The 6,000-nt window shown below is 34.3% G+C and overlaps 1 non-coding gene across 1 annotated transcript; it reads left to right on the forward strand.

The window, feature by feature from the left end:
- The first annotated feature begins 5,195 nt into the window (after positions 1–5,195).
- LOC115454746 lies at positions 5,196–5,833 on the forward strand. The gene is made up of 2 exons (XR_005112469.1): positions 5,196–5,441; positions 5,694–5,833. It is a non-coding gene; the product is annotated as an uncharacterized LOC115454746 (transcript).
- Positions 5,834–6,000: the final 167 nt, after the last annotated feature.

Genomic DNA, 6,000 nt, shown 5'->3' on the forward strand with positions numbered 1-6,000 from the left:
CTATTTTGGAAGCATCTGTATATAAGTGGTGAAAACCCTCAAAACGTTCAGCAAGGATTTCGTTAAATGCAGCCCTAGCACTACCAGATTTTTTATCAATAGAATTATAAAATATTTTAGGAGTGAAAATTAATGAACTAAAGCTATTGTTATATATAGCGAGCCGGTTATAACAGTAAGTTGGCGCGGTAATAGCAAGAAATTTATGAAAACTTATTATTATGCACGGAAGAGATTTATGAGATGGTTTATTCAGGTAATGCATTCGGAGTGATTCTAGTAGCGGAATGAGAGGATGGTTTGAAAACTGAATAATTTTAAATAAATATTTATCTGAAAGAAATTGTCTCCTAAGAAAAAGAGGAGATTCACCGCATTCAACTTGCAGGGCGTTGATTGGACTTGATCTCATTGCCCCTGATATAATGCGTAAGCATTTTGAATGTAGGCGATCTAATTTTTTAAAAGCATTTATATTGCCGGGTTCAAAAACAAATGAACCATAATCAAAAATACTTCTAATAATGGCGTTATATACTAGTTTTAAAGATTGTGGGTGCGCACCCCACCATACTCCACTAAGACATCGTAACATGTTTATATGACGCTCCACTTTGTTAGCAACATCATCGCAGTGAGCAGTCCCAGACAGTTTAGAGTCCAATAAAACACCCAAATACTTAAAAGCGCTTTTAACTGGAATTGGAATGTTATTATATACAATATTAATTGTAGGTAGAGTTCTCTTTTTGGTATAAACTACGGATGCGCACTTTGATGGGGAAAGATCTAAACCATTTTTAAAAAGCCATGACGATAAGGAAATTAATGAAGAATTAAGGACTGAACATGCGTGCTCAATTGAATCGGAAGAGTAATATAACAGCAAGTCATCTGCATATTGTAAAACTTTAACGCCATTAGTAATATAAGATTCTAAATCGTAGGCATAAATATTATATAACAAGGGGCTTAATACTGATCCTTGCGGTAAACCTTTCCAAACGTGTCGGGTGAACTGGTTTTCTGATGACAAAATACTGACTGATCTATTATTTAAAATGTTTAAAATTAAATGCGTTAGATTAGATGGTACTTGAAGGGATTGTAGTTTTAGTTGAAGGATAGATGGTAATACATTATCGTAAGCGCCATTAATGTCTAAGAATACAGCTACCGTAGAACAATTTTTTGAAAAGACATGCGGATGTCTGTGGTAAAATGCTGAGGCAGTCCAAAGTACTTTTTCCTTTTCTAAAGCCAAATTGGGAATTTGCCAGAAAACCTCTACTCTCAACATACCAATCAAGCCGATTTTTAATTAAATGTTCTGCCAGTTTCATTAAGACTGAGGATAGGATTATAGGTCGGTATGAGGAAATATCGGTTGGAGACTTGTGAGGTTTAAGAATTGGCAACACAATATGACGTTTCCACATTGGGGGAATGCTTCCTGTTGACATTATAAAATTAATAAATGAAAGATAGTATTGAAGAGCGCTATCACTCAGATGGGATATAAAAGAGTATGGGATGCCATCAAATCCAGGAGTAGAATCTACAGTATTCTGGACAACACCTTTTAATTCGTCAATGTGAAATGGTAATTTTAAGGCCGACCAGTCATCAACATCTTTGCAGATAGATATAGACATTGGTTTCAAAATAAACTCCTGAGGAACCCACGGAGGAGCCAGGTTATCCAAGAAGTCGTTAGCTAATGATTCCGAATACGGGAGAAGGGTTCACCGAGACAGATCTAAAACGTTTAATATTATTCCAAACAATAGTAGGATGTGTATTGGGAGAAATAGAGGCACAGAAACTATGCCAGCCTTCTTTCTTTTCATTTTGAATAGTTTACGTGTTTCAGCAATTACTTTGGAAAGGAGTTCAAAGTTTTCTTGAGACATATTAAGATTGTATTGCACTTCTGCCTGCTTACGTTTTTAACAGCACTAGTGCAGTCAATGTCCCACCAGGGAGGCATTGGAATTTTTCTAATTTTTGAATTACTTTTCACAGGAAATAAGTCATCAGCGGCGGTACAAAGAATTTTTTGCTAAAGCTTCAGCACACATCTGTTCCTTGCCATTGGTGACCTCGGGAAGAGAAGAAAGCTGACTGTCTACCTTTTTACTAAATTTCGTCCAGAGTTCACTGCATTTATTTGGCAGTTTATATTTTAAAAGAGGCTTTTTTGGTGGCACATTGCTGTATGGAGAAGGAAATGTGATTTTAATTGGGAAATGATCACTGCCAAATGAAGAGGATAAAGTAGACCAAGTAAGAAAAGATGCAAAGTTTGGGGTGCAAATAGATAGATCTAATGCACTCTGATTGGTGTTGTTAGGAGTGTTACGACGAGTAGGTGTGCCTGAATTTAATACACATAGGTTGTGCATATCTAATATCTCCAGAAGCTCTTCACCATACTGATTAGATATAGAGCTACCCCAAGATTGATGATGACAATTGAAATCTCCAACAACAGGAAATGTTGGGGGAAGAAAGGATATAAGGTTATTAATTTCATGAAGTAAAGGAAGTGAAGGGTGAGAGATATAAACAGAAACAAGACAAATGTTATTGACATTTAGAGCCACTATAGATATTTCCTTCGCTATGTGAAGGAAGAGAAATTACTGAATATGGCACTGAGTCTTTAATGAGTATGGCAGCACCACCATACCCATCTTGTCTATCTTCTCTGATTATACTATAACCATTAATTTTGAAGGTATAGTTTGGTTTGAGCCATGTCTCAGAAAGAGCAAAAGCCCATGGCTCATATTTATTAATTAAATAAATTAATTCACTTTTTTTATTGGTTATACTGCGGCAATTCCATTGTATTATTAGATTCAGATTGTCCATTTTGGGAAAGAGATGAGGAAAGACTATTTAAAAGAGGAGCAACGTTGGACGGTGATAAATTAAAATGTGTAATAATAGTAATCAATGCTGAAATAAGTTCTTTTACATTAAACTGTTTTAGACTGGGGATCTTGTGTATTATTATTAAAACCACATCCATTGGTGGGTTCAGGAATTTTAAAATCTTTCAATATATTATTATGTGCTTCTTTTGTTGTATCCCTTAGTAGGAGTGACTGGCGAGTGTGGTTTCCGGAAAATAGTTTTTTTATAACTGCTAAACTGTTGCTGCCTCAAGACAACAGTTTCGGGAACACTTGGATCATGAGATGGTCGGGAAATAAGTGTGTCTGCAAAAGATTTGGAAACTGGTGGAAAATGTTTACTGGCTTCAGCATAAGAAATTGAACTCTGAGCCATATGCGACTTAATTTGTTTTTGGCGTTCATACTCAGGACATAATTTGCTAGTAGCATAATGATATCCAGAACATAAGCAACAGGAAGCACTTCCCTCAGCTATATCACAACATTCAGCAGTATGATTGTCTCCACACTTATAGCAGCTAGGGGGTTTAGATCTGCATTGAGTTTTTGTGTGACCAAACCGACAGCAATTAAAACATTGTATTGTAGGATAGATGTAAAGGTCCACAGGCAGTGCATTGTAACAAATAAAAATTCTTTTTGGTAGAACTTGCCCATCAAATGTTAAAACAACTGTTTGGGAAGGTTTCCACACAGTTGAGCCTTCAATAATAGCTTTGAAATTTAAACGCCTCACTTTTAAAATAGGCCCACAGCCAATGGGAACAGAGGTGTTCTCTAAAACCTCCACTGGAGACCATTCGGCAGGAACTCCACGTACCAACCCCATACGAGTTACATTGAATGTTGGGATAAATGCCTTTAAATTAGATTTATTAAGACTTTCATGACAAATAAAAGAATTGGCATCAATATGAGAAGAAAAAGCCATGGCTATTTTATTTCTTCCAATCCTTTTTACGCTCCCATTAATTATATTTTTGAACTCATTTCGTTTTAAGAATTTTCCAAATGCAAGAGGATGGAGGATAGCACCATCATTTTCACCAACTGTAATCTTCTGCACATGTAATAGATATGGCGCGCAATCATTTTTTCATAAAGTTTACGGCCCACTGTTTGGGCGGGAATTGTTTGTGTTGTCAACTCATTTGAACATATAACTATTGGTTGCGTTTGTGAAGTATCAGCACAATCGCAACCAGATGTGTTTGTAGAATTATTATCATGCTTACGTCTTTTTTATTACATTTTTTACATATCAAACGACGACTGCGTTTAATTGGCCTAGTCGACGTCGAGCCGTCTGTCTCCATACCAGATTCAGAAATGTATTGTGGTTTAGGAGTTTGCTCTTTTTCTATTGATGTAATTGTTACAAAATTGCCTGCCGGGGGGACAAACCCCCCGGATCAGGCGGTGAATTCATTACACCTACTACTTAATAAATAATATATTTACACTTACCAAATGACAAAATATTATATGCACTAATTACTAAATCACTAAACTACAAAATTTACAAATAATTACAACCCAGATGATAGGAAATATTTACAAACTTATTTAACGATAATCAGAAATATAAAAAGTACGTCCGCCACGATCCGAAGTTTCCCGCGCTTTTCCAATTCAATAATATTTTCAAATGATTACAGTTATCATAGAGATGTGACAAATAATAGTTATCGATGACATTCAGGCTTCTATACTTTTGATTTAGATTCTGGAAAGACGATACTAAAAGTTTAAAATACGTTTAAGATAAACTTGAAAGTTAGATACCGGAAAAAAAAACCTGATTTGTTTGAAAAAAAAAAAAAAAATCGAAAAGTTAAAGCACGTTTCCTTTGGCTATAGCTATTGTTCTGAGATCTTTATTCTGCAAATCTATATATATTGATTTAGTTATCGGATAACATGAGAAAAACTTAATTGATTTCATTCATCTTATTTTTATGTTTTTTAATATTTTGTGAAAAGTTTTTACGCAATAAATTAAGAAAATTGTTCAGAAACCTAACACGAATTTTCGACTTACTCGATTCAGTCATTTATACATATTGTTACTGGGTTTATGCAACAAGATATTATGTTTAAGAATTTTTATGAATACGAATTTATCGAATCCATTCAAGTTACTAAAGAATAAAAAGGAATTCAGTAGCATCACTACTTTTTTTTACAATGAATATTTTTTATGAATACGAATTTATCGAATCCATTCAAGTTACTAAAGTATAAAAAGGAATTGAGTAGCATCACTACTTTTTTTACATTGACACTTGACAGGATAGTCCAGGGCAAAGAGGTTTTTCGATTTTTTGTAGCTTATTGTATTATTCTCTATGTTTTCTGGAGATCCCATTATACACTCTTTATTTTATAAATTGGAAGAACCGAAACCGATACACAAAATAAGTCTGAACGGTTAAATCGTAATATAAATAATAATTCAAGAATTAAAAACGGAAATTCGTGAATAAAGTACGAAGCAACCCATGTGTACATATAAAGGTAATAAACATATTAAAATTATAATGATATATTTTCATATCTGTCATACATACCTATTTATGTATATTATCTTGTAATTTTCTCTGTAATTAGACATAAAGTCGATGTTGGCGTAAGAGTAGGAATGGTAATTCTAGCACTAGACCGGCCTAGAAGAATAACTCCTTATTATTATTATTATTATTCTAAGTGGACTGGCGTTGCGACAGGCAGAAACAAATTCTTTGTAATTCTCGCATAAGTTTTTTCCAGATGGCTGATATCAAGTCCTTACTAAAAGAGGCTAGAAAACACATTGATGACAGAAATTTTAAAGAAGCTCAAGAATGCTGCAAAAATATATTGCGTAAAGATAAACAAAATTATTTTGGATTGGTATTACTGGGGAAATCTCTCCAAGACTCCGATCAGGCTCCTTTAGCATATCGGAAAGCTATAGAAAGCAAACCAGAACAGTCTTTGGCCTGGCAAGGTCTGGCTAATTATTATGAAGCCAAAGAAGATGATGATGCTAAAGTGAAACTATTCTCCATATATCAAGAATTGTTAAAATTACAAA

The sequence above is a fragment of the Manduca sexta genome, chromosome 17 (genome assembly GCF_014839805.1).
Source record: "Manduca sexta isolate Smith_Timp_Sample1 chromosome 17, JHU_Msex_v1.0, whole genome shotgun sequence".
NCBI lineage: Eukaryota > Metazoa > Arthropoda > Insecta > Lepidoptera > Sphingidae > Manduca > Manduca sexta.